Consider the following 7500-nt stretch of genomic DNA (forward strand, 5'->3'; position numbering starts at 1 on the left):
TATATGAAGTCTTAAGAGACTAATACTGAATAAAAAATTATACATCTATATTTATGTATAATATATTTATTTATAATATACATATATATTTATGCACAATATATTTAAAGATTTCGTACTCGTTTTAAAATGGTTAATTCTTGCAGTGCTTTTGGGTGTATAGCTAGATCTGCTAAAAGGGTTTCCAAAAGTTTTCATTGATAAGAATTTAGTACCTATATAATTTAAACATTTTGTTTTTTAAAGATTCAGTAGAAATTTATTATGTTAATTTTAAAAGACAAACACTGAGTGTATAATGAATCTTAGCTCTCCATTTTTAAATAGATTTCCAGTGAATCCAAATAAAAGAGCAGCATGGATTCTTGCAACAAAACAAAATAATTTTGTCCCCTCTTGCACTAGTTTAATTTGTTGAGATCATTTTTCTAAAAATTACATTGATGAAAGCAAAACATCAGGTTACTGTTTGAGAAAATATCTGAAACCTGATGCAATACCAACAATTTTTGATTTTCCAAAAACATTTAAAAGTAACCACTCGTAAAATTCGAAAAGCACTAACTGAAAGAATGCTGAAAAAACAGATAGAGAAAGAAATTAAACAGTTTTTGAGAATACTTATGAAGAAAAGATGATTAGTACAAATAAAAAAATGAGTGTAGAAGATTGCATGGAAACTGATTCAGACAATTTGCAAACTGTCAACAAGAAGTTGTCTTTTGTATTAAATGCTTATAAGTTACAGAAAAAACGTTTCAGATGTGTAATTCAACTAAAGCGCAGACTCAAAAAGTTGCAAAACTTCAAAATATGATAAATGAATTACAAGTTTAATTAGTGATGAAGCCACAGCAACTTTAAATAGTCTTAATCCTGGTGTTATAGATCTAATTCAAAGAAAACGGAAATCCAAAAGCAAATTAAGATACTCTCCATCATTGCGAACTTTTGCATTAACATTGCATTTTTATGGTTGAATGATGGTTGAATCTTATCAAGTTTGATGATGTAAAAAGAATTGTATAAAAAAACATTCAAGGTAATGCTTTCTGTTTGATACCTGCAAATTTTCTCTGCGCAATGGTTAAAAATAATGATGAATAGATCAGGACTCTCAGATTTGAGACAATACTCACTCTTAGGAAAGAGTAAACATTTTAAAATTAGTTTTCTATTTATAAGTTATCAGGCCTCTGTATACAAAGCTTTTTTTTAAATGTATTGTGCTGTATATTATAATGTTAAGTTTTAATTAAGGTTATTCATTTTTTTTTGTTTTTCGCAAGTTTTTAAAAAGTAACGATGTTTTTATTGTTAAAAACAAAAGCAGATATGGAATAGAAAAGAAAATCCCTCTACTAAATTGGAATGATACGAGCTGGATATCTCTTATTGATATTGCTGATCTTGCTTATATCGAAATGGAACCACCAACTACAAAAGAGTTTTTTGATGAAGATATTTACACATACATTAAAAATAAAATAAAGCCTAATATTTAAGACCTCCTCTCTCATTCCTAGAGCGTTGAGAGATGTGTCAAATTAGTTTCTGAAGCTTCTAACACCGTATATGGATTTGAAGCCAGACAAAAATCTATACCAACAAAACTACTAAGCAGAAAAATGCGTCAAAGGTTTTTGTCGAAAGGACATTATTCTCAGTCGTATGATGATTTATTTGCTTAACTTGCTTGTTACATTCTTGAAATAATTTTTTTTTCGTTTAATATTGCTTTCTAAGTAACTTATTAAACTAATAATGATTATTTATTGGATTTTATTGAGCGTTTAATTTGATAATCGATGTAATACAACAAGAAAAAATTTATACTTAAATATGAAATAGACTTGTAACATTTTTGCTGAATAAAACAAAACGATAAACCGTATACATGATTTTAAATACAAATATTTGAGTTATTCCTTGGTGTGTCCAACTTTTTTGATTGAAATTTTGTCTGAACGTATTGAAAATTATGAAACCACAATCAAAAAGTTAATATTTTTATACCAAATGTTGATGAGGGTACTTTTAAATTTTGATCACTAATCCGCAAGCCGCCGTTTGACTAAAAACCTTCAAGTTTTTATTTTTTTGCTTTATATATATAAATACAACTTTCAGTACCTTAGCCGTTACGGTTTAAAAAAAAAAGTGAAAAATCGACCTACCCTAATATATATATGTTAGGGTAGGTCTATATAATATATAATATAATAATAATAAAGGTATATATAATATATATAAATTATTATTATACTATAAAATAACATAAAAAATACCTTGATCCAACAAAACAAGTACTTTATCAATATACAATATTCCAAACATGTATTTTATTCATAAATATTGGTATATATTATAATAAATATAATATATGTATATTATCTATGTACATATATACAGATGTATATAAAAATGCTTAATTAGTCTTCTGAAAACACCATTTTTTTGAAACCAAATCAATATTCAATAAAAGTATAACGCTAAAACTTAGACTTTATATTTTATTTGCTAGTACAACTTCACTTTAAATAACTGTTTATTATTAAATCCTCAGGTGTCTTGACTCAAGTACTGTTGATAAATTGTTAATAACCTTAAGTCATGAGCCTAATAGCCTTTAAATGTATGCACTTATGTGTAGTTCAAAATAAAAGTTCTAGTTAAGCGAAGTTTTTTGCCGATTAGATCCCAAAAAATAGTACGAGTTAGCAAATGGTCCAACTTAACCAGAGTAAGACTTAAGCGGATGATTTTATTGTTAATAGAGAAAAATCAAGAGGAATTAAAAATACGTCTAACTTAGTATTAGTTCGACTTATCCAGAATCCAAGTTAACGAAATTCTGCTGTGTATATGTATTTATTATCTCAACTTTTGGCAATTTTAGAAACTTTTTAGTCATAACTCTTGCAGAAAAATAACTAAAAAGTTGATTTCTTTCTTATTAAAATTTTTTTGGCTGTACAAGTATCCATTGTATTTTATTACGAATGATATATGTCGGACATATATCACTTTTTTTTAGTTTCTATATGAATTTTATAAAACAATCAACCTTATAACATTGAAAATATTAAATTTATAACAGCCACGTGTTAAGGGGTATTTTATAAAAAAAACATGGTAAAATGTGGTTTTTTCAACATTTTCAAAAACGTTTTCTATAACTTTGATATAGCAAAATATTTTAACAAATTATACTTCCATTGAATAAGTTAGAAAAAAACTATACAAACTAAAATAGAACAAATCAGTGTTAATTACGAAAGTTATGAATAAAAAGCTTGCAAACCTATCTTACGTGATAACTCTTTAACTGCAATAAAGCACTTTGTTTACCATGCCAAGTTATTTCTGGGTTAATGTGCAACCATGAAAGCCATATTTTATTAAAAAAAAAGGAATTTGCAAAAGAAAAACACTTTTTGTTTTTATTTACATTTGCCACACCGAAGTCATTGATTTCAGAATTTAGATGTTTTTAAATATTATTCTTAAATATTATTTTAGAGTGTCTTTGAATAAGGTTTATAGTTTCCGAAAAGCAAATTGGGCATCTGCTCTTACTGCCATTTTCAAGGATATCTAAACACAAAAGATGCATACAAAAATGCCTACGCTGCCTTTCTTCAGGAAAAGCAAAACTTACTTTGCATGTCTCCGCAAGCCTCGTATCTTGTTAAGATGCGAGGCTTGTGGAGACAAGGGGTTTGAACTAATCTTGTGGATTTTCTTCCTAAAATTAAATTTTAAAAATCATATTAGATTAAAGCATTTTTATGGTACGTTACAATAAAAAAAGAAACATACCACAATAAATTTTATGTTTTCATATTTAGATAAGGGATGGCACTTTTATTTATTTTGATGGAAAAACGCGAATTACTTTTAAGGATAAATTACTTTACAAAACTCATATAAAAATATATAATTTACATTTAAAAGTGCAGATGGCTCTTTTACTTACTTTTTTTTTACTTATACGAGTTTTTATCAAAAAGTAAATTACATAAGTAATTTTAAACGTTTAATGTAAATTTACATTTCCGTAAAAGTAACTAATTTTTTTGAAACGACTTTTACTTAAATGTAAGTTTTTTTACTTTCAAAAGTAATTTGTGTAAAAGAAGATTACATCATAAAGTAATTTACTTTTACATTTAAAATAAAGTCACGTGAAAAAGCTGTTTTTTTTTTACATTTAAAATGGAATTAATTTTGAAAATTACATTACGTAATATAAAAGTTCCTCAAACTGTAATTTACATTTACCTATGAAAGTAACTAATTAAAAAAAAAATAATATATAAAAAAAACTTACATATGAAAGAAAATTACATTAAAGTCCCAAATGTAAATTAAATTTACAAATAAAATAATATTTTTTTAAGTAGGAAATTTTTATTTTAAAAGTAATAACAAATCTTTATTAAAAATAAGTTTTATAAAATAAAACTTAAATTACATAAGCTTATATTTTATATAATTCGTAAAGTAAATTAAAAGTAATTTATATAAAGTAAGTAAATATTCTACAATAACACTTAAATTCTACAATAACTTTGACAGGATTTTGTGCAACAGTAATGCCAAAATGTAATGTCTAGAATTCAGACAAATCTAAAACATGGCAGTGAGAAGGCGCATATACCCATGGAAAACTCAGAAAGGGTAGACTGTTTAAAAGGCATTGTTAGTTCTTTTAATGGATTTTTGCGTAAAAGTTTTTATTATTGAAAAACTAAGGAGGGAAAGTTTAAACCAGTCCACTATGGTTTTTGAGACCCGATTTTTTGGCAGAAACCCATTTTTTTAAGTTTTAGAAAAGATTTTTTTTTTGTGGTACCTTAAAGTAAACCCATTAAAGTGATAATAAGCGTGATCTATTTTTAAATTAATTGCCTAGTTTGTTTTTAATATGCACTCAAGTTGAGGATATTTTTAATATCAGCTTAGTTTGCAGTGAGTTAGCGGAAAGCGAACTGTTGATTTAATAATACATAACTTTTGAAATAATGAACATTTTTGATTGCTGTAAAGAAAATTATTTTTATGCAGGTATATATTTTTTAAAATTATTTAATTAAATCAAAATATCGCATTATTATATTGATTACATAAAATAGATAAGCGCGTGTATAGAATTTTTTCTTCCTTGACATTTTTCAAAACATTGATTTGACTTTAAAAAAAATCTCCGAATTTCTCTAAAAATATTTTTACGCGATTGAATTTTGGTAATGTTCAGGAATATATTCCGATTTTCAAAACTTGCCCCTTGTTGCCCCAATTAAAAAATATATCTGTTTTTTTTGCAATTATGTTCCGTTTCAAAAACGAGGATATATTTAATGTATGGGTGGAAAAGAAAGATGTAATTGAGAAAAAGTCAAATGTTTTTGAGCACGTCATTCAAATAGTTTGAAATGATAAAACAGTAGTTATTAGCAATAATACTCAAAAGAAAATATGTTGTTTGTGCAATTCTTTTGAACGAAAATGGTCAGATTGTCAATAAACAATATGCCGATTTAAAAGTAAAAATTCAGATTGGTTGAAAAGAGAAATCTCTTATATTACAAGCAGCAGGTGTGGCTGCACGTCAGCAAAAGAAACGTGATTTAGCATTGGTTCTAAAAGAACTGAACACAAGTCCATCTCGGCCAACTAAAATTAAAAAAACTATATTTTCACCAAAAAAAGAAACAGTACGTTATACAGCCGAAGAAGTATTAGAATTAATTTGGATTCTAATTTAAGTAAACAACAGTTTTAAAACATTAGACAAGGAGTTGTTATCAAAAATTGTAAATGTATCCAGATTACAAAAAGATATTTGGAAATGTAAATCAGCATTTAGACCAAATGGTATATTAATTTCCGATATTATTGTACAAGTACCATAAAAGAATTTGTTAGAGCATACAGTGAAAAGTATTGTACAAATACAAGAAGCAGTGATTTTTCAGCGCATGGAATCCATTAATACTAAGAGAATTATAGCTGAGGCGATATTTAGTTATGGTTTTGATGGTAGTTCCAGTCATTCTGCCTATAAACAAAAATTCGATACAGCTGGTTGTCATTCTGATTCAAATTTATTTGTGACAACTGTTGTACCACTCCGTTTAAACTCAGAAGATAATAACATCTTATGGAACAATCGCACTCCTCAATCTGTGCGGTTTTCCAGACTGCTAAAAGTCGAATACATAAAGGAATCAGCAGAACACATTTTAAAAGAAAAACAAGATCAAGAAAATTGACGGGCAAATAAATAAGTTAGAGCCAATAACAATTTTTTTCTCTAATTATAAAAAAATTAAAATCAGCTTTACTTTATTTATGACGCTAATTAATGGCAAAGTTTTAAATATATTAATTGGAACAAAATCAAACCAAGCTTGTCCAATATGTGGAGCTACTCCCAATGATTTTATTAACCTAATACTTTACAAATTGGCATTAGTTCACTACATGCATCGATGCGATTTTTTGAATGGATTTTCCACATATCATACAGCTATGATTTGTGTAAAAGGCAAAATCGTGGTACTAGTAACAAGAAAAATCTTTTATGTAGAAAAAAAGAAATACAGCAACGGTTCTTTAAAAATTTACACCTTCACGTGGATAAACCAGAAATAGGAGGTTTTGGTAGTACCAACGACGGCAACACTGCACGCTGAGCATTTGAAAATTTTCCGAATTAACTAACGTGGATAAAGAATTGATAAAAAAATTTGAAACTATTTTTTCATCCATTTCTTCCCGGTATCATATCATATCAGATAAATTTGAAAAATATTGTTTTGATACGGCAAAACATTTTATGTCTAAATATCCTTGGTATCCGATGCCTGCAACTGTGCATAAAGTTTTAATACATAACAGACAAATTCTAGAAAATACAGTACTACCAATAGGTTATTTTGGTGAAGAAGGGTTTGAAGCCAGATATAAAGTTTTTAAACATGATAAAAAATTTCATGCACGTAAAACCAGCAGAAAAAAAAATCTAGAAGAAATTTTTCATAGAGCCTAAGATACCTCAGATCCTATCATATCCCGTATTAACTTACATAGAAGTATTCAGAATCATCTTAATTTACTTCTTCCTTCTGAGGTAATAAGTTTACTTACAAAAATGCCATCTACTACCACGCAACGTAGCGCAAGCGAAGAGTGTAGTGAAACCGATGACAACTATGACGATGCAACTTACGACGAGGACTTAATTTCCGTGAACTGTTTAGATTAAATTACATTGGATAATGAAATATAGTTAAAATCTAACTGATTTTTTGAATATAAATTCATCTAATGATAATTTTTACAATAGATATAAATAAAATATATCTATACATTAAATATATTTATATGTATATATTAAATATATATACATATATTAAATATATATATATATATTAAATATATATATATATATTAAATAAATATATATATTAAATATTTATATATATATATATA

Source organism: Hydra vulgaris, chromosome 04 (assembly GCF_038396675.1).
Source record: "Hydra vulgaris chromosome 04, alternate assembly HydraT2T_AEP".
NCBI classification, from domain to species: Eukaryota; Metazoa; Cnidaria; class Hydrozoa; order Anthoathecata; family Hydridae; genus Hydra; species Hydra vulgaris.